Raw genomic sequence first — 27,912 nt, forward strand, 5'->3', positions numbered from 1 at the left:
TTTTAGATGTTTTTAAAGGCGGTCTTCAAGCCTTAAAAATTAAGCCATATTTCTACCCTTCATAGAGAAAGCTTGCACAGGGAGAGCTTTTTGCTTCCTCCTTTGTGCTCAGTACTTTCAAAATTAAGGTTTTCTTTGTAACGTGCTCCAGAATGCTGGTCAAGGTTTGTGTACAGACGTGTGGTTTCATTATCACTGGTTCACCAGCGCCAGTGAAACAAAAGGCATCTCAGAAATTCTCAGAATCAGAAAATGCTTGTGCTCTTGTTTTCCCTGATCCCCCCATGGGTAACCTCAGAGCTCTCGGTAGAGAAGGACCCAAGCCCAAGCCCACCCCCCCAATGAGAAGTACACCTGGAGCCTTTGTGGGAACGTCTTTGTAGATATGTTCGGAGGAAGATACTGGCAAACCTGAATCCTCTATGAGGTTTGCTCCGATGTGAAGAACATCGAGACTCAGGACCATCTGTGTAAATAGCTGCTTTAGTCTAGCAGTTGGTCTAATATTCCAAAGCACCATGTGCAAAGTCAAACCTCTTCGGGGCTAAAGGTTTGTTGCTGCTGTTGTTGTGTTGTTTGGAGGCCAACGTGAATATTTTGTTTGGAGTCTTTCTCTGGCTCAATGATATTAGAACGTGATTCATCTCATAGTGATTTCGTTCTTTGGGCTTGCCACGAAATATCCCTCCTGGAACACCTTTTTTTCTTTCTTTCTTTCTTTTTTTTTTTTTCTGTTCGGGGGCCATTTTCCTTCTTGTTTGTGACTAAAAATGACTAAGAACATTCTGAATGTAGCATCAATCAGAAGATCTTAAACCGAAGGGAATTGTCGGAAACCTGATTCAGTCTTGCCTGTTTATTTCAGTATCAGTAGCATTAACAGTTGCAGGGGATCAAGCTAATTGTCATTCACTCTTGAACAAATAATGAGGCAGGCATTTGTGATTAAAACACTATTGCTATTCAGAAAGATTACAACTAGAACGTCTTCTGTTTTGATAGGCCGGTACAAATCAATCATTTTGAACCTATTTGAATCTTAATCACGAGATTAGTTGGATGCAATGGGACTGTTTTACCACAAAAATGAATGCCCAGTAGATTCAACAGTGTATTTCTTCTTTATAAAATGTTGATCCTTTTATTGTTAACTCAAGCATGGTTGCATCATCTCTTAGATTTTCATACCTAATAATTTTTTTGTGGCATTATTCACTTATGGTACTCTTGTCTGCCTAAAAGAATTTTACACACAATTCAAGGAGGTTGAAAGCCAAATTAGACCGTTGGGAAGTGTACTGTAACACTGTCATTCTAATAAATAGACCAGTGAATGAAGAGTAATTATTATTTATTACTTTGTTGTGTTTTGCCTTAATGCTTTGCCTTCATATTTCACAGAAATATTTACAAGGCACAAAGCTTTTCCAAACGTACCCATTTACAGTTATTATGGGATTTCCTAGTCTAGCCAGAAACACTTCCTGATGATCACAGAGATGGCACCTACCCCTTCTCATTGTTTAAAAGGCTGTGCTTAACCCATTTATACTTTTTGGCTAAGGTGGTTATACTGGGCAGGCCAGAGCAGGTGTGATAGAAAGAATGTGCAAACAACTGCTTTGTTCTCACCAAAACAAAATGAGCAAATCTGTGGTTTTCTACTTGAATGATTTATAGTCTTCAGTTCTTAACTCTTTTTCTTTGGAGAAATAGGAATTTTTTCTGAACCTTAACTCAGTGAGAATACCGATATTGCATCTCTTGCCACTACAGTTAGATTGATCTACTTCATTCATTTCCGTGGGTCCCCCTAGAGAGGCTGGTAGCCAGACTCTGTTTTAGAGCTGGCTGGCAGGGAAAGAAGGATCAATAAAAAGATCTAGCACCTTTATCTTTAATACCAAATCCTGCTAAGCTTCTGAGTTCCTGGAACCACGTGGTTGATTCTAACAACTCCCTTCCAGGGGAAATGCTGTTCTTAACAGCTTCGTTGGTAATTAAACATTTGACACATCTATTGAGCACCTTCTATATGCCAGGCATATTCCAAAGGCTGGAAATAGAGTAAAGAGCAGGAGAGATCAGGACCTGCTTCTCAGAGACCTGCCTCTAGTATAGTGGAGTGGTGGGGCTGGGGAAGCTCAAATAATATTTATGTAAACGATTAAAGAAGACAAGTGCAAAGAAGAAAATTAAAATAAAATGTTAAAAGGCAAGGACGATATGTTGGGAGAAGGAAAACCACGGTAGAATGACTGGCCTTCCCGAGGAGCTGGCATTTAAAAAGCAGAGACCAGCCTGGTAAGACGCAGCCAGCCAGGTGGGGTTCTGCGGGGATCATCACGAGGCAGAGGAGTGCGCATGCTCAGACTGCAAACTCCTCTCTTTGCGTAACCGCCATTGTCACGGGGCCAGGTCTGATAGCTTCGCGGGTAAAGCCTTTCCTAGGTCAGGTTCCGCTGCAGTGAGAAGGGTGGGCCTGGCCAGTGGCTGGTTTTGGTCAAATTCCCAGGACGCAGTGCCGGGGATGTCACTGCCTTTGACCCAGTCCCACCCTGAAGCCACCTAAGAAGGTGCAGTGGTGCGGACAAAATGCCGACATAGGTGTAGCACTACCCCGGAAATCTACAGGAGAAAGGATTCTCAGAGATTTGTTTTTCCTAAGAACTCCAGAAAGTAAACTTATGGCCACACATTGAGATGACCATTTCCTTTAATTTTTTCCAAAAGCAAATGGTGGAAGGGTCTGTCCCATCTTGCCAGTAAATTTTCTCTGTCCTCTCACACCTAAAACTCTTCAGCTCTACAGATTTCTTTGCCTGACAGCGGCTTTCTAAAGACCCTACTACCTGGAGTGGTATTTCTCTATTTGAGCAAATAATACCAAAGAAATTCTTTTTAAGAACCAGATCTCTTTTATGCATTTTAGGTTAGTCTGCTGACAAAGCTCTGAGTGCAAAGGGATAGGTTTGCTACATAAGTTAGAGACTGTTAAGACCCTTGGGGCACCTGGGTGATGATGTTGGTTAAGTGTCCAACTCTAGTTCTGATCTCAGGGTCCTGAGACTGGCCCCTGTGTTGGGCCCCTCAGTGCATAGTCTGCTTAAGACTCTCTGTCCCTCTACCTTTGCCCCTTTCACTCACTCACTCTCTCTCAAATAAATAAATCTTTTAAAAAGAAAGAAAGGAAGGAAGAAACGATAAGATCCTATGAGGCTTTCAGAATGTGTCAGAAGCATCTTCTAAAACCAACTCGTAATTTAGGGTCTCCTGGGTGGCTCAGTCTGTTGAGCATCTGTTGTTGGCTCTGGTTACCATCCTGGAACCCTGCTCCTCCCACTTCCTCTGCCCCTCCCCCCACTTGTGCGCACTCCCTCTCAAATAAATAAATATTAAATAAATAAAATTCGTAATTTAGTGGGTTTTGCTTATCATAAGTTAGAGGTGGCCTGGCTGACTCCTCACACTTTAGTTTTGACTAACTTATGAACCGTTCCCCTGCGTGAAGCACATTCTAGCCCTTTATAGCAGTCTTGCCCACCAGTGGACGAATGGGCTTCAATAATTCAGCTTACTTCTTTGGGCATCGTTTATGGAGCAGCTACAGTGTGACAGATGCCACTCCAGCCCAGGCAAAATGGAATATGACATGAAACACCCTTCGAAACTTCAGCCAGTTTCCTACACAAGGCTAGAGCATCGTATGGACAGGCACAATTGTGTGTCCTCTCTGTTCCAGACAGAAACGAATGGCATGCTGTTCTCCTAGGGGCCTTTTATAATGTTGCCTTGGAGGCCAGCCTTCAGTGTGGGGGCATTTCAGCTGATGACAAGGGTAGTTCTTTCTGGGACTCGATGTCTTATCCTCATCACCTTCCTGAGATGTCTTGGCTCCTAGTAAGCCACCGTATGTCTGGCTGCCCTACTCCAAGCTGGTTTGCCTGCATTGGCCAGGTGACTTCAGTAACGGCTGCCACCCTTTTGCATTCATGAGCAGATGTTAAGTTGAGAAGCTCTTGAATATAAAAATTTGAATTTTTGATGCAGGCAAAATGCTTCTGCCTTTTTACCTTCCTTGGCTGACGGTGGGGGAGGGGGGCTTCCTGTGGGCTGTCCTGCAGAAGGCTTGGTGGGCAGCAGGTATATTAAAGACCAGTTGCCAAAGCTCATGTCTCTCTTAGGTGATCCCAGTGTGGCTCTGCTGTGGCCTCAAAGTCTCACTGACCAGAAAATCGTTCTTTTCGTCTGGTAGCTCATTTGGCATCTTGTCCCTTAATTCTTCCCTTGCTTCTGCAGCTATTCCTGCTCAGGGTTCAAGACTAGCACTTGGGTCTGCACTCACTACATTTGGCCTGCAGAGGGAGCTTGTCTTCCGGTTTTTTTTTTTTTTTTTTTAAGCCAGTGTAAATATTATTTCTGTGTTCGCGAAAAGCTGTGAGAGCTTTCATGATTTTCTTTACATAATACAGTAAACCTCTTCCTTCCCCTGTGGTCATTGCTGCCAAATGGACATTTTGAAATTCCTTTTTCATTTTGCCTGCTAAAATCTTCTACCCGGTCTGAGGCCTTGCTCTAATTAAGGCCTAACCGTCCTGCCCATCTTCCCCAGCGACAAGCATGACGTGCGGAGTGCCTGCCCCGAGGGCCTTACAAGCCAGTGAGACAGAAAACAAAAGCCACCAGCTGAGAATGTGGTTAAATCCCAGAAGGGCAGTGCCCTTGTAATTCTCCCCAACCCTTTTCTCAAGCTGTGGAAGGGAAGAGGGGAACTTCAGTAGGGAAAGAGAGAAGCTACATCACTGGCGGATTTTCTAGAAACTGCTGGCTATTGAGGAAACGATGTGGAATAGAAGGGGGTGGTCATCTAGGAGGCGAAATGGGGAGACAGAGGTGACAGCAGACTGAGAGGGCTGTAGGAGGGTAGAGGCAGGGCGCAGAAAATAAGAGGAAACAAAGGGAGGAGTCAGGAGGCCGCTGGTGAACAAAAGGAGATGCTGCTGTGCATACCCTGAAGGGAGGAGGGTCCAGGGTACAAGTGAGAAAGGGTGGGGAGGGGGTGCAACTAGAAAAATTAGTCTTGGGAAATTCCCTAAAATGCGGGAGGCAGACTTGCTATGTAGGGACTGCTGCCATGATGTTCTGTCTGGCTTCAGTAGTGATGTTGGTCTTGCTGCTTAACTGTCCCGTGTTGGGTGTTACAAAGAGCCTACAAACTTATGTCCTTGAGGGTAATTTATCCCAGAATCTTATGAAGTCCCCAGCCCAAGGCTCCTATTCTATATCTGAGGATGCCAGAGAGACCTCACCACCCCCTGACATCGCTCTGTTAGATCTGGATTAAACTTTGAATTAAACAAGCAGACTTTTTATATGTGCTGCAGTCTTCTACAAAGTAAAGACTAGAAATAGACCCAAAATACCCGATTTGAAGCTGCAGATTTTAGGAACTCTCTCCCAGCGTCATGTTGCACACAGCAGGCTCTGTTTTCTCGAGTTCCCAAGGCCTGTTCCTTGTTCTTCACCAGCCTATCCAGAACTTCTCTGAGTGCCAAAGGTTATTCTCATTGAATTCCTTGATGGGGTGCCTGGGATCTGCCTTCAGCTGGGATTATGATCCCAGTGTCCTGGGATCAAGCCCGCATCCTGGCTCCATGCTCAGCGGGGAGTCTATTTCTTCCTCCTCCTCCCTCCCCATCCCCCTCACCCCCCTCTTTTTCTCTCTCAAATAAATAAATAAAATCTTTTAAAAAAAGAAAAAAAGAATTCCTTGATCTTCAGGGGGACCACACAGGCTGGCATGCCAGTCCTTAGTGTTATCCTTACCCTGTACTGCTTGTGGAGCTCTCTCAGAAATGTAAATCACAGACTTCAGTTGCCATGTAGACATTAGACACACTTTATTTTGTCATTGCGGGAACTGTGGCCCAAAGAAGTTGTGACTTCTCCAGGTCACGTGGAGCCTTAAGAGCCATCCTTGACTCCTAGTCCAGTGCCGTTTCTATAATAAGCTGCTTTGAGGTCACAGGGGACGCCCAGTCCTCAACCAGGAGTTTGTACGCTTTCTTTGTAAAGAGTCAGATAGAACATATTTTAGGTTTTGTGGATTGAGGCACAACTGGGGATACTATATAGATATTTATATAGCAACTGAGAAAACAAATTTCCATAAGCTTTTCGACAAAATTTAAATTTTAATAATATGTAATATTCAGTATAATAATAATAATATAACTGTACTATCATAGATACAGAAGTGAATGATGGTGGCTGTGTCCTAATACAGCCTACCTTGTGGACACTGAAAGTTGAGTTTCATATAATCATCATGAAATACTATTCTCCTTTGAACTTTTTTCCCAATCATTTAAAATTGTAAGAACCATTCTCAGCTTGCAGGCTACACAAAAACAGATCCCAGGACCCCAGGATCATGAGCTAAGTGGAAGGCAGATGCTTAACCAACTGAGTCACTGAGGTGCCCCTTGAGATAATATTTTGTAAACAATTTTGTATCTTTCTCATATTCCCTTAATAGCATATAATTTTAAAGCCTTTAATTACATAATCTTTTTAAAATTTTATTAGGAAAAAATAAAAATAAAACTCTATTATGAAAATCTTGAACCTATACAAAATATGGAAAGGCTAGTTTAATGAACCTCATGTAGCCATCATCCATGAACCTCATGGAAAGGCTAGTTTAATGAACCTCATCTCTAATTCTCAATGGCTGGCCAACCTAGTTTTATGTAAATCCTCTCCTGTATTATTTTGAAGTAAAGCTCAGATATCATATCATTTTATCTCTGAGTTTTTTGAAGTGATTCTCTGAAACACAAGAATATGAAGAGAAAGCTGTTTTGCTTAACAAATAAATGCTGAAGTATTTAGGGGTAAAAGAGAATGATGCCTGCAACTTAAAAATAGTTCAGGAAAAAATGGGTAGGTAGGTAGATATGAGTAGAATGTATGTAGGCGTTTTTTGGTACTATTCTTGAAATTCATCTATAAGTTTGAAATATTTCTAAATAAAACGTTTTTAAAATGTGAGTTACTAAAGAAATACATTTTAAAAAATGTGATTTTTCTAAGAAAAGTAACCACAGCATCATTATCATTGCCAACAAATAATTCTTTAATAACATCAAATATCATAGTCAGCATTTTCTAATTTGGCCTAATTTATCCAATTATGTCATTTAAATAAAATTTTACAATTTTTACTTGTTTAAAGCACAGTTCAAAGGAAATAAGGTCCTTACAGTACAACTGATATTCCCTTAAATGTCATTTAATTTATTGGTTTCCTTCCCTGTTTCTTTCATCCTTACTATTGCTATAAAAAATTTGTTTGAAGAAACTGTTTGGGTGCCTGGGTGGCTCAGTGGATTAAGCCGCTGCCTTCGGCTCAGGTCATGGTCTCAGGGTCCTGGGATCAAGTCCCGCATCGGGCTCTCTGCTCAGCAGGGAGCCTGCTTCCCTCTCTCTCTCTGCCTGCCTCTCTGCCGAGTTGTGATCTCTCTGTCAAATAAATAAATAAAATCTTTAAAAAAAAAAAAAAAAGAAAGAAAGAAACTGTTTGACCTGTAGGGTTTCCTACAGTCTGAAATCTGATTGATTACACTCCTGGGTGCTGTTTTACATGTTCTTCTGTCACAGAGATTTCCTATAAATTGGTAGTTACAGCTAGAGACTTGATCGGATTCTGATGCCTTTGTTTTTTCCGTTTGTGTACATAGTCAACATTTCATAGACTTTACATAAAAATCCCAATTTTGGCTTCATTGGAAAATTCTGCAGATCTGGCCTCTCCCCACCTACACCCCATTGGCAAGGGTTGATCTGGGCCTGGGTAGTGACCACACCTGTTCCCACTTAGGTGGGATGCGCATTATCCTGCAGACCCTAGTTCACACTACTTCCTGCCTGGCTCCCAGGAACCTTAGAGCCCCTGTTCTAAACACTGCCTTTTGGGGGGCTTTGGTAAGACTTCTCAACGCACTATCACAAGAGGCCTTTCAGGAATGTGGTGGAGAGTAGAGAGGATTCAGACACAGACTTTTTTAAAACGCTCAAGGGAGAGAGATAAACAGCCACATAAAGGGAGGCCAAGTGATAGAAATTTGGTGAATGCTGGGATGAGGGAGAGAAGTAAAACAACAAATTAACAGAGTGCTGCATACATGGGAGACAGAATGAGTTATAGATTCCTAACCCATGGTGGGAAACTAAGGAAGGAAGTGGGTTTTAAAAAGAGACAGGCTTTAGTCTTTTTATACCTTATGATAAAATTGAAACCTTAAAGAGGGGGGGCAGCAAATGTTACATTAACCAACAGTCCTAAATCAGAAAGTGCAAGTATGTAGTTGTAGCCTAGCAGAAATCAAGTGAGAATTAAAGGAAATAAGGTAGAAAAGGAGAACGTCCTGGGAAAGGCCACTAGGAAAGGACCAGGAGCCCCATTCTGGAGATATGGAACAACTGGTAGATATTTCAGAGGAAAGGATCTCGAAAGTCGTAGGATTTTTTTTTTTTTCTGATTTGCAAATATTTTGAACTGAAAGGTATAAAAATATAGAAAAATAAATCCCACTTAGTTGTTTTGGGAAGAATAAACCTTTACAGAAAAGCATAAAATTATGATAAGTTGGGATGTTCCTGGAAATTTCCAGATAGTTCCCCACACTCAGAAGAATGATTAAGAGAGAGAATCTAAGACTGGTTATGAGGAAGGGTGGAAAATTTTGAAGGACAGGCTGATTATGTAAGGTTTTCGGCTGGGGTGTTTCAAACTGTTGCCATGATATTTTAGTTATTAATAACAATTTGGGGAAATCTCCTCGCTTCTGGAGAAACATTTGGCTCTAATGAGAAAGAAATGCCACTGTTTGTGAATTCCCAAGTGGATGTAAGGAGCCATTCACTTGCTAAGCCTCTTAGGGAAGCCAGAGCCGATTTCACCCTTAACAAGCTGTTGACAGCCTCTGATCAAGGTACCACCTGGAACATGTTAGCAGCACAGAAAGTGGACTGTGGAGACAGACCTGTGTTTAAATCCCTTTATGTCACTCACCATGTGACCCTGGCAGCTTCTCCATGGAAAATTTCTAGGGTATAAAGGTTGCTTTGCATTTGAGGCTGTGGTTCTTACTGCATGGATGGTAGGAACGTACAGCTCTGAATAATCGCCTTCCACTAGCAGCCACAACACTGCTCACTTGCAGAGTGCTTACCGTGTACCAGGCACTTTGGTGGGTACTTCGTATGTCATCCTATTTAATTATTAGAAAGCCCTATAAGGTAAAGGTGATATTAAAATAAGCCTCATTTCATGGATGAGGGTGCTGAGGCTCAGGGAAGTTAAGTAACTTGCCTAAAATTACACAGCAAGTGGCTTTGTAAGTGACAAAGCAGGGCTTTAAACCTAGCCACGCAGAATCCAAACACCAAACTCCCTTGTTCTACTACCTCTCCCACCTTCCAGTGTTAGGGAAGCACAGAGAGTCATGCCTCATACTGGCACTTTCCAACCCATAGTTCCCAATTTGTATGCTCCGGTTTTCTCCAAGGTCTCCAGACGTTTTTCATGGCTTCCAAAAACCTTAACGGAAACACTTATACTTGCAATCAGACCACAGGATTCTTTAGGCTGGAATCTAGGATTGACAATGGATTGTCTCAGGTTTTGTAGAAGCTCTGATTGGTGGTTACTTACACAAAAACACTGCAAGGTTGTATTTTAAGTGGGAAGATGAATCATTAGTTAATAAACACAATTTAGTGGACTAGATCTTTCTAAACATGTGGCCTACTGAGAAATACTAGAGGGTGGTTGGCTTAGAGAAGGTTGGGAACTGCTAGTGTACATGTGTGTGCATATTGCCCAAACCACCAGGCTTTAAAACCCTGTCTTTATTTTTTAAATTACATAATTCTTTGACTTTAAGTCAATGTATTTTCCTCTTGATTATTTTAAATGTTTTGCTAGTTGTATATTTGATATTGCAATCTACTTTAGTCTTCAAGATGATTGGGTTCTTAAAATATGGTTGGGAGCAGAGATGCAGAATTGCAAATATTTGTATTCCTAATTAAAAACCAGATAACAGGCTTTTTATCCTTTTAAGTTGTAACCTGGGAGTAAATCTTTGCTCAAGAAAGTTTTACAGTTAGACTCATACTACCAAAATGCAGGGAATATGGATGGCTTTGTAAAAAAGAAACAAAAAACAAAACCTGCATGTTAGTGCTCCAGGCCAATAACTCCACAAGGCAAGCTTGTGGCAGGCCTCAGTAAATACTTTTTCAATGAGCAGTCCCTGACTCTTGGAAGAAAGATCCTAGCACGCAGTCAGCGCCCTTTATTTGAAGACGACGACTGGGTCATTTTGCGTGAAATGCTTTTTTATACCACGTTGGGAAAATCGATCTAGGCCTTCCCTGACAGCCATGGGAGAACACAGGTGACACGCTAGTCCTGAGAATTTGATTACTTTAAAACAGCACCTGACTTTTCTCCGAATCCTGCCTCTCTGAAATGTGCAGGGCTTGGATGCCCTCTGAGGTCTGGATCTGGAACCCAGGGGCCCTTCTGCCGCCCCAGGCCTTGTTCTGATAGTGACAGTGGCCGCTGGACCCCCAAACCGGTTGTCCTTGGGCCAGGTTCCTAGCTGCGTTGTCCCTAGGCAAGGAGGCGGAGGCCGCTGCCCCTTTGGTGGAGTGTGGGGCCCCCGCGGAGCGGTCGTAGCTTCCTACCCCCAGCCCCCACGTCGTCGCACCAGGTACAGTCTGGGCCTCGCGCGGCCGTCGTGCGTCTCCTGCCCCCAGTCCCGGTCCCGCCGCCGCCCTCCTGCGGCCTCGTCCTCTGTGCGGCGGTTCCCCGGGCGCCCCGGCCCGCGGGCTGAGGGTCGGGCCGACCTCTTCCTAGACCCGCCGAGTCCGCTGCCCCGCGCCGGGGGCGGGCCGGGCCGACAGAGCCGAGCCGCCGGCGTCCATTTTCTGGGCGGTGCTGTGTGGCGCAGCGGCCGGACTCGCGGGTCCGGAAGAGCCATGGACCCCCGGGGGAGCGCGCTCGCTCTGCAGCAGTCGAGCCCTGTAAGTGCCATTCGTAGGGTTTGTGTGCGGGTCTGGGTGGGCGAGGTGCGGCCTCCGGGCGCGGGGCCCCGGGCGCGACCAGCCTGACCCCTCCTCTTCCCAGGAGGGAGCCCCGAAACCTGGCTGGCAACGGCTGGCGCAGAGCTGGGAGCTCCGCGGGCGCTGGGAAGCCGAGCTGCTGCAGGGACCCAGCGGCCGCAGGTGCCCGGAGCCGGGGGCCTGTGCCTCAGGGGTGGGGAAAGGGGTCAGCTACGGACCAGGCAGGTGGCGCCGCATCTCGTGGCCCAACTGCGCGACTGGGCTATAGGGCGGGGGGTGCGGGGAGAAATGCGCACCCAAGGGCTGGAGACCTTAGGGCTCAGGTCCTACAGGCTCAGTAACTGCGCTGACAGTCGCAACCCCCCTCCTCTGGCCTGCGACTGGGACCCCAGACCCGACCCAGTGGGAACCTGATGATCTTGGTTCAACACCAAGCCCCTGGAATTGAATGAGACGTGCAGAGGCAGGGCCCTGCCCCCAGGGGTTTGCAATCTCAGCCTCTTACTTCTGCAAGTAGTTAGGTCTTGTTGTTCTGTTGTGTTGTGTTCTGTTGGTACAACACAACCGCCCCCTGGAAGCGGCTTCTTTGCAGGATGTATAATAAATCACCCAAGATTTTAGTGTGTCCGCGATTCCACTTTCTAAGTCCTGCTCTGCTGTAGGTAAGTGACTAATTCCTTTCTGCACTTTGGCCCTAATTGAATATTCCTTTTAAGGATCCATTATTGATGATATATGTTATGGTGACTTATACATATTTTAAAGTTGAAACACTTTTCTCCCAATTACGAAGCTCAGCTACTCCCATCAGGTTCGCAAGGCTAAAAATTATAGGAGGATTTAGTCTGTGGGTTCAGAGAAACTTTTGGTGAGGTACTATAGGTAAGTGTAGTGTTTTTCCAACAGGAGTAGGGACCCATTAGAAAATTGTGGAATCAGTTTAGCGGGTTACTACAGGAATTTTTTAAAAAGATATAAAATACATAATCCAATTTAGAAAAGAATAGGCAATATCGGGGTGCATTGCATATAGTTAGAGTAAATCTTGTTTTGAGACTTTGGGGTTTGTTTATATAATTTAATTTTTTAACATGGTAGGTCACTGCCAGACAGTTTTTATTTTTTATTTTATTTTTTGTTTAATAGATAGGGCTTTTTATTTTTTTAAAGATTTTATTTATTTGACAGAGATCAGAAGTAAGCAGAGAGGCAGGCAGAGAGAGGAGGAAGCAGGTACCCTGCTGAGCAGAGAGCCCATTCGGGGCTAGATCCCAGGGTCCTGGGATCATGACCTGAGCTGAAGGCAGAGGCTTTAACCCACTGAGCCACCCAGGTGCCCCCACTGCCAGACAGTTTTTAAAACACTTGTTCGGGATTAATAACCCAAGAATTGGAGTCCGCTGAACCTGGGTTTCACTCTCAAATCTAACGTAAACTACCTGTGTGACCTTGAGTAGGTTTCGTGACCTTTTGGAGCCTCTTTTTGTGTAGCTGTAAAACGGGGAATGTCTCCTACATGAAGCGTATTATGAACACTATATGAGGTCACATATGTCAGTATTTTTGCTCAGTACTTGACTTAGAGTAGGTGTTGAGGACGCATGCTGATTGCAGTTACTGTTATTGTTGAAACATCAAATCCTGGCAGCCAGTCATGGGACACTGTGCTTTTTCTTCCCTTCTTTCTTTCTTTTTAGATCTTGATGTGGAGAAGATGGAGGACTCAGAACCAAGAATTGCCAAGTGATTTCTTCCAAAGCACAAGAAACTGTTAGTGCTGGTGTGGTCTAACTGAGGTAACTGAATTTGTGTCTCTCCTTAGTCTGTATGAAATAAAAAAGGGTTTTTCTGAGGGACTGAAGGACTCCCAAGGGGCATATGATTTGTGCCAGTGATCCACCAGATTGGGGGATTACAAAGTGACCATGACATTTAAATGAACTGTTTATTAAGGTGACAGAGGCCCCTGTGATGAAGGGGGGAACCAAGTGAAACAGGGCTTCAGGACAACTGGCTTCTCATTCCAGTTCTGCCAGTGACTGTCGTGGGAGCGTCTGTAAATCTCTTCATAGATCTCTAGCTTGTCCAGACTGGAAGGACCACAGACACCATTGAGGCTAGTTAGATGGCTCTTCAGGCTGACCCAGTGGGCTGGGGCAGAGGCAGGACTACACCCGCATATCTGCTGCTCAGTCATGTAGCCAGCTGGGGCTGCTGGAGGGGGAGCACCACGCTAGGCCCTGAGAGTACACATGTGAAGAGCCTCCACCCCCACCTCAGGACAGTGGCAGTTTATGTAGACAAGAACTGACAGCCCAGCAAAATGCTCTATCTTTTTTTTTTTTTTTTTTTTAATTTACTCCTCACAATACCCCTACAAGGTAAAGAAGAACAGATGTGAAGGATTAAAATGTGAGCATGCAGACAGATCATAGGGAGCTTTATATCTCATACTGTATGTGTGGTGCACATTCCGTATGCAAAGCACAAAGCTTAGGACAACAAAGTTCAAGGCAAAGTGCTGGCCCTCTCGGAGTTTGCAGCCTAAACTCCAAAAGGCAGTCAGCTGGGCAGTACCTAATGTTACCCCCCTCCTTCACCTGCTTTTCCAGCAGTCAGCGTAGGATCTCTTAGAGGAAGAGACCTGAGTAGCTGACATGTCACAGTTCTTGCCTTTCCATGCAATTTTTCGTTGTTGGTTTTTTTTTTTTTTTTCAAATTTAACCTATACTTCCAACCAGCTACTAAAACTGATATTTTCAACTTATAAACAATAGTGTCTTCTCTGAATTAATTCATGGACTTGTTCACTCAACAAATGTATATGAAACTCCTACAAGGCACTTGGGTATTCAAGATCAAACATACTTTCTTTTTACAATCATGATATTAATTATGTTCAGTCTCCTAGCAAGGAATTATTTTTCCAACTGTTAGAGATTTGCTGCTGTTAACATACTAGAATATCAGCTGCAAGGAAGTTCACGATTGACCCATAAAGGATATAGAGATCTTTTTAAAAATCTTGAAATCTTAAGAAAGGAATTTCTTCTTGGGGCACCTGGGTGGCTCAGACAGTTAAGCATCCAACTCTTAGTTTTCACTTAGGTTGATCTCGGGGTTGTGAGTTCTCCCTCTTTCACTCTTCCCTCTGCCCTACCTTCCCCCTAAAAAAAGAAAAGAATTTCTTCTCTTTTAAATTTTGATTTTGCTATTACTGTCACCTGCTTTTAGAGGTCTTTTATCTATATGCTTAACCAGTAGACCTAAAGCAGTTTGGCAAGGGGGCTTTCTTTAACTTGAAATGCTCTCTTCTTCTAGCTTGGTAGGCTACCCAGGGCTAGAAGTGTTCAAAGGTAAAGCAATTTAAGAGATACTTTAATTTACAGAGTACAGAGTTAGTGATAGCTACAATAATTGCATTAAGCAACAGGTATCAGTTTGTAAGTCTTGAATGCTGCTGGTAATAAACTTAACTTCAAAGAGAACAAATGAGATGTTGAATGTGAATGTGCTCTGTAAACTTCTAGGAGTTCTATAAATGTTATACAGCAAATATTTATTGAGTGCCTACATGAGTACGTCATTGTGCTAGAGAAAGCAAAGAATTTAGCAGCAAAAAGATCTGGTTCCTTCCCTCTCAGACCCTGTTACGTAGATGAGGAAATAACATATGCAGAATACTGTGTGGTAAATGCCTAAAAAGGTAGTAAAAAGGAAGAGGTCTCTTTTACCTTTAGGAGTCAAGGGATTCTTCCTTGAGAAAAGGCATTTAATAAGCAAGTCCTTGAAGAATGTAGAGTTTCCAAAGAAGAGATAGGGAGAAGGGGCTCCTGGGTAGCTCAGTTAAGCATCCAACTCTTGATTTCGGGTTAGGTCATGATCTCAGGGTCATGAGATTGAGCCCCAGGACATAATTTCAGGGTTGTGAGATCAAGCTCCCCGTCAGGCTCCGTGCTCAGCATGGAATCGGCTCGAGATTCTCTGTTTCTCCTCTACCTCTGTCCACACCCCGCTTTAAAGTTAATAAATAGGGGCATCTGGGTGACTCAGTCAGTTAAGTGTCTGCCTTCGGCTCAGGTCATGATCTCAGGGTCCGGGGACCAAGCCCCAGCATCTGCGCCCCTGGTGAGCAAGGAGTCGTCTTCTCCCTCTTCTTCTGCCCCTCCTCTCCAGCCCTCCATTCCTGCTCATGCATGCCCTCACACTCTCTCTCACTCTCAAATAAATAAAAATGTCTTTAAACAAGATAAGTAAATCTTTTAAAAGAGAGAGAGATGGAGAGAAGACATTTCAGATAGGAAGAATAGGAGGAGAACAAGAGAGCATGGACCACATTCAGGGAAAGGTAGTGAGTCCAAATGAGTTAGAACTGGCCTAGATAGGCATCAAGTGGGAAATAAAACTGAGGACATTCAGTGGTAAACAATAATGGTCTTGTATGTCCAGCTGGGAAATAGGAATGCACTAAGCCAAGAGAAGTCATTGAATATATTTGAACAGGGGGGAGTCCCAGCTATGCATCAGGGGCACGGTCTTGTGAGTACCTCATGGGAAGATCGATCGGGAGGAAAGGCAGGGCAGAAACCAGAGACAGGGAGACCAGTTAGAAGGCTCCCAAAGTCCATCAGGGAAAGGTGAGAGTGTGGGAGGACAAGGCCTGAAATGGGTGATAGCAATGAAATGGGAAAGGAACAAATGCAAAGGAAAGAACACAGTCTGACTTTTCAGCAGAGAAGGAATAGCTAAGGCTGCCCAGAGCTTTCCACAGTAGTGCTGCCAGTAAGGGAAAGTTCAGAGGTGGGTGAGGAGCTGTACTTAAGAGGTGCTGAGTTTGAGGTGGTAACAGTCCTCAGGGGGCTTTATGCCGCAGAGGAAGGCCTGAACTAGCTCAGGAGTCATTAGGATACAAGAAAAAGTCAAGAGGTGGGGGAAAAGATTTTCTAGAGCGTGAGTACGGGGAGGCACACGTTGTGGATGGAGCCTTAAGAGAAGGAAGGACCTAGCGAGTACCTAGAGAGAAATCTGGCAAGAGAGCAAGGAAGACCTGCAAGAGAGCAGGACTGCAGCAGCCAGCAGAAGGGGTTTCCCAGTGGAGGGAGCCAGAGGTGTCAGACTTCTGGTTGGGGTGGGGGTAGGGGCTGGGCAGAGGATGCCATTGGATTGACAAGGGCTAGATCATGGTTATTGGCGCTTTTCCTTTTGTGGTAATATGACTTGTACAATGAATATTAAATGGCTTCATTTTCAAGAATTTGTAGCTTGGACAAATCAAGAATCACTGTTAAATTTGACCCTACCTAGCCCCCCAAAACACTTCTGATTACTAAAATTCCGGCTGTTAAATGTGGTTTCCATAGTAGTTGTGCACTTAATTCTGTTTTGAGCAGACGGACCAAAGAATATCTGTTGATAGTCCTTTAAAAACTACATTTCTGTTGATGCAAGAGGTTTGCTAAAAGTAATTTAATTCCTTTGCCCTTTACTAAATGGCTATTATATGATATATGTATGTGTGAGAGAGAAAGGGAGGAAGAGTGTGTGTGCATGTGTGTGTGTGTGTTTTCATGGACATATGAGCTTAATACAATGGAATGAGAAGACTGGGGTCAGATAAATCTAGTTTCACAACCTCACCAGGCCATTTTCCAGGCTTGTGACTTCAGAAAAGTTTCTCTCTCTCTAAGCCTAACTTTTCCTATCTGTAACTCAAATAAGGTTATTTTGAAGATTGAGTGATATATAATTTGGTCAGGATCTGTACTGTAGTAGGAAGTTAGTAAATGTTGATTCCCTTCCCCTTACAACTTTGTATCAGTAAATTTCTGTGTAATATGCATCTATACACAAAGACTTATCTTTATGACTCATTTTAATGTGTTGATTTTATCAAAGAAAGAGCATTCCTCCAGCTATAGCTAATCTATCCCGTGATAATTCAACTGACTGGCAACTTAATATGGATAAGAATCCACCTGGGGAACTTATTAAAGCAGGCCTTATGAAAAGGCCCGAAATCCAGAGATTCTGGGGATGTAGGTTTGGAGGAGGGCCTGGGAATCTTCATTTGAAACAGGCAGTTCAAGATGAGGATTAACAAGTACCAGTTTCTAGGAAGCAGAGGAGGGGGCAAACCTGAGCCTCAATATGCTGAATACGAACCCAGTTTCTATTAGAGAGAGGTCTGTGCCCCAGTGTTTTATATTTGTATTGTTAACGTTTGTGGATTGTATCTGTAATAAGATAAAAACAGCTGAGCCCCAGGCAGTGGAGGCATGCCAGGATTCTCACCCCCAACCATCTCCGGCTATAGCACGCCCACAGCAGTACCAGGTGACATGCAGCCCCCAGATCAGCTTCTCTTCCTGGAGGATCAATGGGGACACCCTGTCCCTGTGCCCAGAGTTTGCAAAAACAATGTAACTTTAAGTGTTGCGACAAATAATACATTAATGGCAGCAGCATTGCTCCATGATGCCATTTAAGTATATCTGGATACAGTTTTCTGACTCAGTGTCCTATGGCTGGTAGACATATCTGCTACTTGATTACGTTTCTCTGCCTGTCTGCATCTTGGCATGGTAGAATTTTTAGGCCTGTTCACATTGCTCATCTGTCCCAACATCATTTCTTAGATGAGAAGATAATTGACCCTATTCTCCTAGTGCTAGTCCTCTTCCTCACTTGTTCACAGGAAAGGATTGAGACATCATATATGTCCTTGATATTTAAGCTGTGTATGGAGAATATAAAACATATTTGACTTGTTCTTATTGAATTGTGCTTTATATTCCCTATACGAAATTTAAAAATCAGATAACGGGAATATATTTTTAAAATTATACCGAGTCCTCTTATAACATTGTTGGCATTCCATTGATGGTTTGCTTCTTTTGGAGGATGCCAGTGGCCTGGAGCCTTCCAAGAAATAAGAATTTCTGTCTACTCCCATCATGCCCAAGAGGAGAAGACAGAGCAACCTTCATGAAGTGAATTCTGTGCCTTATGTGCATTATTTCAGCCATCTTAGGAGAATGTCAGAATAACTTGGTGTGATGGAAGTTGAGGCGAAGAGGCTCAGTAATGCAGCCAATGAGGTTTTCATATTCTGGGGTCTGACTACAAAGTCCAGCCTCTTCTCTCCATACCCCGTGTTATTTCCCCAGTCACATATATAGAATATGAAGTAGATCCCTGTTCCTGATTTTAGCTTAGAGACTCAGAGAGCCTTGTCCCTGATATCACTGTAACCTCAGAAATTTTGACAAAAAGCAGGTGGAGCAAAGCTAATGTGCAAACTTCCCAAAATTGTTCAGTGAATATCAGCTATGTGCCGAGAACCAGATCAGGACCCCCAACTCATGGGGCTTCCTGATCTCTCCGACCTATCTGTATGTACAGTCTACATGTTGCTGCAAGCTTTCCTTTTAAAATGAGAACACCGGTGAATTTCTACACTGGTGAGACCCATCAATTTGTGTCTTGTCATAGCTGTTACTGTCCCTATGCAGTGCTCAGTGTTCCTAGAGTTACTGTGCCAGTTGAAAGTTTAGAACTGTTTTTTGGGGGATAGCCCAGAGGTGCTCAGCAAGTGTTTGTTGATGACCCTCTGCGGCCTTGAGGAAGGCTGCAGTGGGGAGAGGGAAAGAGCCCAGAGCCCTGCAGAGAGAGTTTGGGGGAGGAGATACAAAATAGCATGGTGTGAGAGACCAGATCAACCAGGAGGCCTGGGACTTGTGCCCGCGACCCACTGGGCGATCTTGGGAAGGAAAGTCATGTAACTGATGGCTTGGTTTCCTCGTCTGTAACCAAGGCTTCTTCTAGCTCTAAGATGCAATAATTCTGTTCCTTCTCTAGGAGAAAAGCAGAGGTGCTGGAACAAGCAGGTGGAAAGGTGGGATGAGAGTTAACTCCATGTTTGAGGTCAGCCAGGGGTCCTGATTTCAGAGTGCCCTCCAACTCTTCTCATAGATAGACTAATACCAGCCAGTCTTTGGGTTCTGCTTTTACCTTATATACTCTTGAGGAAAGTGTGTGAATTTAAGGATGAGAGATTATTTGTTTTGGAGGAAATTAGGATTCTTACCAAAAGATTGAGACTGGCTAGCAATCAATCAAAAGATAGCAGAATGGAAGGGAGGGAATTACGGTTTTCAAATTTTGTGGCTAGAAAGAACCGTAAAAATAAACTAGCCCAAACCAGCTACTCACATTCTAGATAAGGAGACATCATAAGATTTACTCAAAATCATACAGGTCGTAGCAAACTGGGAATAGAACCCCGTGTCTAATGCCCATTCTGGTACACTGTCTACAGAAGCAGGCAAGTCCTGTCTTAAGGCAAGTGATTAGGAGAGCAGAAGAAGGCAGGCAGCAAGCAAAGCTTAAAGAGGGGCAGAGGCTGTTCTGTTGGAGAGAGTGAACCAGAATGGCAGCTGGACTTTTAGTATACAGTTGGACACCGTGATGCAAAAATTCCATCCTGCTGACCACTTGGATTCTCGTCAATGAAAGTAATCGAGAGGGCCACCTGGGTGGCTCAGTCAGTTAAGCATCTGCCTTTGGCTTAGGTCATGACCCTGGCCAGGGTCCTGGGACAGAGTCCTGCATCAGGCTCCTTGGTCCGGTCCGCAGGAAGCCTGCTTCTCCCTCTCCCTCTGCCTGCCACTTCCCCTGTTTGTAATCTCCCTCCCTCTCTTTCTCTCTCTCTGTGTCAAATAAATAAATAAAATCTTTAAAAATGTATAAAATAAAGTAAAACAGTCAAGAAAAGGTCTTTTTAAACTGGGAGAGGCAGGAGGCGTTTCCTATTTTTTAAATAAAGCACTTTTTTCTCTCTTCAATGCAGATTTCTAAGCTATAAAATAATTTGGTTTTGAGAGGAATTAAATATTTTTCTGAAGAACATAGAGAGGAAGACCCAGCTCACACTGGCCACTGGTATGCTTGTGTTTTTGCTGGCCACTTTTATGCCGTGTGTTCATCCCAGGCTGCATTTTCATGAGAAATCCAGTGGCTGTTTAAATCCTGGAGGAACATCCTGGGGTTATTTCAGCAATCCATGAAGGCAGGCTTTGTGCAAGGTGAGATAGATATGAGCTGTCACTTCCTTCCTGCTTTGTGAGTTGGATATTGTTTCTAGGCCCCATTTTGTTTGTGCTACTTTTCCTGTTCATGAGTTAGAACAACTTCTGATTATTTGTAGAGTTGATTACGATTAGATAATAAGACCACCAATTCAGTAAAAACAAAACCAAATTTATTACTTTGCCAGGCAAGAGAGACCCACCACATCTGGAATTGCAGTCTCCCCAAACTTATATACGTGTTCATGTAGGCATAGAGATTTCTGATTAGCTCTGTTAGAAGGCCGATTCTCTTCTAGACCCAAAGAGGAGGATTTCCTTTTTAAAAAGTCTACTCAGCAGGGGCCCCTGAGTGGCTCAATTGGTTGGGCCATCTGACTTGATTTTGGCTCAGATCATGGTCTCGAGATTTTGTTCGTAAGGTGGTGGGATCGAGCCCTGGATGGGAGTGTACTTGGGATTCTCTCTCTCCCTCTGCCCCTCCCCCTGCTCGTGTTCTCTCTCTATCACTAAAATAAATCTTAAAAGAAAAAGAAAAGAAAAGAAAAAACAATATCTACTCAGCATTCTGGTCTGTCCCTGCTTCTACCGGCTTATTCTGGTCTTGAAGCCCCTGACACAAGCTCTGAGAGCAAGGCTTCTCAGGGCTCCCTGCTGTCTTTATGCTGGTGGGTGGAAGCAGCTGACTGTCTCATGGGAGCCAAAGCCATACGTGCCTCCCGGGTGCCTGCCGCAGACCCGTGCCTGGTGCAGCGTGTTCCACCCTTCCCTTGGACTAAGGGGGAGTTCCATTTGTGCTTTCACAGGAGGCCCACCCTGAGGAAGCAGAAGACACTAGGATAGATGAAGAAAATAGTAAGTAGCAGGGACACGAAGCCCCAAAAAGGATTTTACTCAGACGTTAGAGAAATGGCCTACCCTGAGTGCTGTGCTAAATAGGGTTTAAAAAAGAATCTGACCTTTAAATTTTGTCCTTCTGAGGTCTAGCAGTTCTGGAGTTTCTTTAGCTACTGCACTCTAAGTTGCCTTTGTGCACGGAAGCACCACTGATGACCTGGGAAACACACGTTTTCCTAAATGAATGTGCACTGCAGGGTGAGTCTCTTACCCTGTTTTGTTGTATATTTAACATTCTTCATATTTGGTTTTGATTTTGACATTTTCAGGAAATCACTCAAGAACTTTTTGCCGCTTTTGAATCATCTATTTTAAGACTTTCTCTTCTATTTATTGTTATGAGTTTCTGATAAGGTGATTTGTGCGTCTCTATTTTAGGAAATACTTTTTGAGACCTTTTTTTTTTTTTTTTTTTAAATGACGTTTAGATGGGAGTCTTACCTCCAATCCTCGATGCTACCTTACATTAAAGATGACCTATTTCTTTGCCCCGTGAGGTTCCCTTGCTTAGGGAGGATAAAAAAAAAAAGTCAGGTGATTAGTCATTATGGTGTTCAGCAAACAAATCCTTTGGAGGCCTTGATTTATGTTACTGGTCAGAAAAAAAGGTTGTATCTGCCTCTAGACAGCTACTGTCGTGGAAGGTGGGTGTTGTGTAGTCCCAGAAGGTCCCTTGCATGTCCTGTTTGTTGTGTTCAGGCTTCTAAACCCGGTGGCCATTTTCTGTGAGTTTGAATCCCTGTGAGAGGCTCCTCCCACCGTGGAGTCTCTGAGCATTTGTTTTCTAAAATGAAAGCACAAGCAGAAACTCGAGCTGTTCTCAGAGCAGCCTGTTCTTCAGATTTTTTTTAGATCAGTATATTTAAAAGCATAATTTTTTAAACAGCCTACTATGGGTTTTTATCTGCAGTAGCTTTGGGTTTGTTTGGGGGATTTTCACTTTTTTTTTTTTTTAGTTTAGACAGCTTATTTATTGCTGTGATTGCTCCCGGTTTCCCCCTACCCCCCAAACGCCCCCCAGATACTTTCAGCCTAACAGGTGAGTAGGGTAACTATTTGGATACCTGACTCCTGCCAGAAACCTTCCTTCGGCGTCAGTGTCATGTCTTTTGGAGTGAAATTGGAAGAAGCTCCCTGAGACTCCGTTCCTTTCCTAGTCTTCCCTCCTCCTGCCTTTTCCCTCAACCAGTTTCCCCCAGGCACTTTCTTTTGTTTAAAGTGCTGTGTGTCCATCTCTGTAAAGGGCCAGGGTTTTTGCAGCATTTCCACAGCACAGAAGCTCTTATGCCTCTAGCTGTTCATCTGACCTCCCCATGGGCTTGCCAGACAGCTCTGCCAGTCACCTGTATCTCCTGGACCCTGGGAGGAGGTGACTGTTTAGCAATCCCAGGCTGCCTCGGGGATCTGTGCTGCCATGCCTGGCCTCACTCCAGAGATTGCTGTGTTGCCAGCAGTGGCTTCAAACTGGAAAAATGGGAGGGGGAAGAGAAATGATGGAAAACACGGCAGGAGGAAGTGTGTGTGCAAGGGACATATGTATGGGGCCTCGAATATATGAGATCTCAGGTCTGTGAACATGATCTCTGTGCCTTGGCATCTACCAGAGCGGGGAAACACTGGGAACCATGGGCTGTTTATTGACAGTGGGGAGGAAGTGGGGCAGAACAGGGCAAGAGCATCAGCAGCCTCCGAGAGGCCCCGGACCAGCACCAGAGGCCAAAAGGATCAGCTCTGCATCCCCAGGGTCTCTAGAGCAGAAGCTGCTTCCTCAGCTTGACCACCATTGTTCTCCTGAGAAGTTCGCAGAGATTCCCTAGAGACACTTGTGATCTTGGGGCATGTGTTTTATTGTGTTGATCCCATTGTTTGAAGCCCAGACTGCTAGGTTGTCCAGACTGCATTTCCGTGGTCTAGTTTTTGGAATTGTTACTTGTGTGACACAGTGGTGAAGCGTGGTATCGTCCAAAATACTCTGACACAGTAAGGAGCTACCTGTGAAGGCCTATGCATTCTCAGCAGTGATTGTGTCCCTCACCACATCATCTGCTAACGATGAGCACAGAGCCTCTTTGGAAAAGGAAAGCTGGGTGCTTCCCAAGAGTATGAATCTGATTTTGTGGAGCTCAAGCTGACCTTAGGGTTAAAGCGACTTTTGGAGCAAAGTGAAGAGTTTGTTCTCTGCCGCTGTGTCCCCTAGGATTCGTATATTAAGAAATTTTCCACACGGGCATGAACAAACCAGAGGAATCCTGAAGAAATATTCTGCAACCCAAATATATTCCATGTCATGGCTTCTCACCACCTGTCCCTCATTAAGATGTAATACTTCAATAGTTTTGGAAGCTTAAATACTGATACCTCATCACATAAATTTTAGGAGGACAATGAATCACTGTACAGAGACAGATGTTGTAGGCAAAATAAAACTTAGAAGTGGTTTATACTTACATTATTATAGATTAGGGCCTAAAGGTATATAGAGGGACAGGAAGAGAATGTGAATGTTCGATGTGGGCTGGGTATAAGAAGATGGAATGGCAAAATGGTGGCATGACATTTTTTTAAACTACTATAGGGCCAGATGAAACATCTCTGCAGGCTGAATCTGGCCTCTGGACTGCCTGCCTGCCAGTCAGAGAGCTACACCATCTGACTCAGCCCACCAGTCTGCATTTCCTTGGTGGCAGCCTGCCCAGTCTTTTCCTGCAGAGTGTTGGGCTTGAAGTTCTCCAAGACCCATCCCAAGGAAAAGTCATGGTCATTGAACCTTTTTCATGTCACAGCAAATAAGGGAGCCACTTTGGAGATAAACTGTATCCATGTTATACAGGCCAAGCGATTTGTCAGTAGAATCAGCTGCAAAACACAGCATGTATATCCAAGGACATCTGGAGACACATCAGACACAGCAGCCTTGATTAAGCTGCTCAGTGTTCCATGTGCCCATCTCAGGCTAGAACAGGAAGAATTCACAAAAGGAAGCCCCTCCCTGTTCAGACATGGTACCCCAAGGTAGCGGAATGGAGCGAACACTGCAGAGGCTAATCTGGCTGGCATTGGGCCATGGGGTGGCAGTGAAGGACAGCAGGCATTTTGCCATATATCTAGTCTCTGGTGTGACTGGCTCGGCCCAAAGATGCTTTCTGAAATATCAAGCAGTTAGCCATTTCCTAACTAGTCCCAAATGGGCACAGTGTGAGAACTGGCTTCTGTCTCTGTTGACACTTACTCACCTTCTGCACATTCTGGAATTTACAATGCTTTGCCTCTTTTCTCAATTTCTTTGTACCATTCCTGTTTTCCTTAGGGCTCTTGGAGCTGAGCCTTAGTGTCAATAAAGCACTTTAGCACAGGGCCTCATGTGTAGAATGTGCTTAGTAAATATTAGCTCTCATTGTCATTGGCATTATCATCCTCACCATTATAGTTATCATTTCACCAGCAGGTAAGGGGACTTGGTTTTCTTAAACCGTCAACTCAGCCATGTACATCAGCTCTCTCCACCCTGATGTAAAGGAAGACAGATCACACCGACGTGACTCACTGCGTCAGAAAGCCTCGCAAGCTGCCCAGCTGACTCGTGCACATTGGTGCATGGGGAACACTGCTCTGGGTGGTGTGGTGAAGCCCAGGGACGGACTTGCAGAGAGACTGGCCCTTATGGGTTTGCTAGCCTGGAGATACTTCAGGATGGTCTTAGGGGGTAGGGGCTGGGAGATGTACCTTTTACATCATACCGTCAAGATGTGTGATGGGGTGGTTTTGACCACGCTAGGAATCTGATTCTGGAGGCTAGTGTCCCCTGGCTGTGACTTTAACCTGAACATAGCACCTGGTTCCTTTCCACCTTACCCACCCGCCACGGCTCTTAGGCCATGCAAACTGTGTTGCCAAGAAGGGAAGTTCCTGTGGTAAGAGGCCAGAAAACCTTCATGTGTCAGGGAAATGACACATGTCATTGTAACTTAGGACTACGGTGCTGGAACATGTAGCAGTGTGACAGCAGGGAGTGCTGGGCTCTCAGCAAGGACTGGGGGACTCTAGGAGGTATGAGAAGGGAGGTATAACTGAACCTTCTTTAATGTTGGTGACTGAGAGTTTTGCCTGCTCCTATGGAAACATTCTGAAGAATAGAAATAACCAATCCCAGTAACCAGTGCCGCCTTGGTGACTTGTCTGGACTGGGAGCTACTAGGGTGGTGGGGACAAAATGGCCACAATATCTTAGAGATGAAATCCTAACTTTCTATCAGATTAGTTTAGAAAGTGAGTTAATGGAAAGCCTTTTCAGCCTTTCAAAGCTTTCACCTGGGTTTTGAGGGTACCATGGTCTTTGTTAATTTGTGAGTGGGGTAATTTTTTCCAGTCTGCATGGTGCTTTCAGATGGCGTTGTGCCCTGCATACTGAGTGACCCAGGGTCCCTTGGGCAGCATAAGACTTGGAGGTGGAGCTGTAGATTTTAGTCCCCGCACCAGCCCTCTCTCTTCCTCTTTACTCCCTCCTCTTCCCAGCACTGTCAGGGAACTTAGCTTGGAGCTCTGGATCTCAGTTCCCTCTCCCACTTATCCAGAGTTGTTGCCATGGTGTCTGTAGTAGGTTGAATGGTGGCCCCCAAAAGGTACATTCATATCGTCATTATGTGAATATAACCTTACTTGGAAAAAGGGTCTGTGCAGATATATGTTAGTTAAGGATCTTGAGATGAGTTCATCCTGGATTGTGGGATGGGCCCTAAATCCAAAGACAAAGGGCCTTGTAAACATATGGAGGAGCAACACAGAAGGAGGAGAAGGCCCTGTGAACATGTAGGCAGAGATTGGAGTGACCAAACCAATCAGTGACTGCCTAGAATCACCAGAAGCTGGAAAAGGCAGGGAGCACTCCTCCAGTCTTCAGCAAGAGCACGTCCCTGATGACACCTTGATTGCAAACTTCCAGCCTCCAGAAATGTGAGAGAATAAATTTCTGATGTTGTTAAGTTACCACATTTGTGGTAACCTGTTACAGCATTATTAGGCAGCTGATAACAATGTCCATTCCTAGTCTGGATTCAGAAATGCCTAGGAACTTATTAAAAATTGATTTCTGGGGCTTTACCCCTGGCCATTCAGATGCTGTCAGTGTGGGGTGGCATCCAGAAACTAAAGTTTTAATAAGGGCCACTGGGTGATTCCAATATATCTTTTACCCCTTGGTAGTGGTATTCCCACAGCTCCTTCTGTCCATCCACTCTACCTTCCTTGGATCCTTCCCCTGCCTGTGTTCTCGACCACTTCCTATGTGTCTGTGCAGTGCACATCTGTATCTTCAGCCCAGCTTCCTTTCAGCAGCAAGGTCTATTTGGGATGCCTGTTGATTGAGGGCACCACCTGCATTTCCCACAGGCTCCTCAGGGAGCACAGACTTCATTATCCTCCTCCCAAACCAGTTCTTTTATCCAGTTCCCTACCTGCCAGTGGGACATCAGGTAATGGAACTGGGCTGTCAGCCTTCATTCTTCCCTCTCTCCTGATTTCCAGTGAGTTGGTTCTTATATCCAGATAGCTCTCAAATCTTTCTCTCTCAAATCTGTTCATTCCCCACCTTCTCTTTGCCTTCTCACTAGACTCCCTCCAGACATCCTTCTCACCAAATGGTTCCCAGAATGATCTGTTTGCAAACTTGCCAAATGATTCCTGCTTAAAATCTTTTAAATGACTCACCAGTGTCCAGACTACTCATTAGAATCATCTGGAGAGTTTTGTTTTTGTTTTTTGTTTTTAAATTGCCATACCCAGTATTCACACAAGACCAAACAAATCAGAATCTCCGGTTGGAGCCTAATGTTGGTTCTTTCTCCAGTTCCCATGGGTGATCCAGTGTGCAGTTTAGGGTTGAGAACTTCTGGACCAGAGGATAAAATCCAGTGTCTTGGTAACATTCAAAACTCTTGACAGCTCAGTTCCTGCCAGTCTCTCCCTCTGCATCTTCGTCAGGCCCTCCCCACAGCCTGTGCAGCAGCCATCCCCACCTCTTTGCCAGTCCCTCAGGGTGTAGTTCGGTCTTACACCGCCTTGCCTTTGCTTAGACCTCTGCCTGGACTAGAGGTTTTTCTCTCTTGGCTTCCAAAGAAATGCTCCCTGTCTTTGAAGACTTGGTTCCAACTCTCTCCCCCTGACTCTCCTTCCTCAAACTCCGTTTAAAGCTGGGTCTTCCAGGGTCCTGGGCACACTTGCTGGAGCACTTGCTGTGATCATCACAGAGAGCTGTTTGTCTGCATGTCTGTCTCTTCCATTAGACTGTGGGCTCCAGGAGGTTGCTCAATGAGGAAGAAATAAAGGATTAAACAAGGCCAAGGGGATAAAATAGTGTTTCTGCTTTTCTGGATAATTGGGCCCTTGCTGCCTTATACCTCATCTAACACTTGTTAACAAAACTCTACTTGGCTGTAATGAATGTAATGAAGTGGTAGTAGTCGTGGTAGCTGTATGGGATGCCACTAACTGACTACTTGCTAGCCACTGTCTCCATACTCATTGATTCATTTAACTAACCCAGTAATCATCTCTGACATTCCCATTTCACAGAATGAATTAAAATGCTGTGTGATTGGGCAGTGCAAGATGGCAGAGAACACAATGGAGCGCATGGATGATCACCTGGCCAGCAGTGTTAATGGTGTGTCGGCTGGTCAGGAAAAACTGGTTCTGTTGGTCAGAACAGCTCTTGCTAAGTAGTCTTTGGAGCGGCACATACACATTTGGGACTGAATTTGGCATAAAACAAACACAGCTACTAAATATACCACTCAAA

The 27,912-nt window shown here is 44.4% G+C and overlaps 1 protein-coding gene across 8 annotated transcripts in view; it reads left to right on the plus strand.

The window, feature by feature from the left end:
• Positions 1 to 27,912, plus strand: part of ZBTB38 (zinc finger and BTB domain containing 38) — a 77,976-nt gene that overhangs the window by 20,247 nt on the left and 29,817 nt on the right. For 5 of the 8 annotated variants that reach the window (XM_004754504.3, XM_013057283.2, XM_004754505.3 and 2 more), the window contains one exon: positions 12,834 to 12,932. The gene's annotated coding sequence lies outside the window, so the exon portion shown is untranslated. The other 3 variants (XM_045088449.1, XM_004754501.3, XM_004754503.3) reach the window with 2 other exon arrangements.

The sequence above is a fragment of the Mustela putorius genome, unplaced genomic scaffold (genome assembly GCF_011764305.1).
Source record: "Mustela putorius furo isolate JIRA1106 unplaced genomic scaffold, ASM1176430v1.1 tig00003834_pilon_pilon_pilon, whole genome shotgun sequence".
Lineage (NCBI taxonomy): Eukaryota > Metazoa > Chordata > Mammalia > Carnivora > Mustelidae > Mustela > Mustela putorius.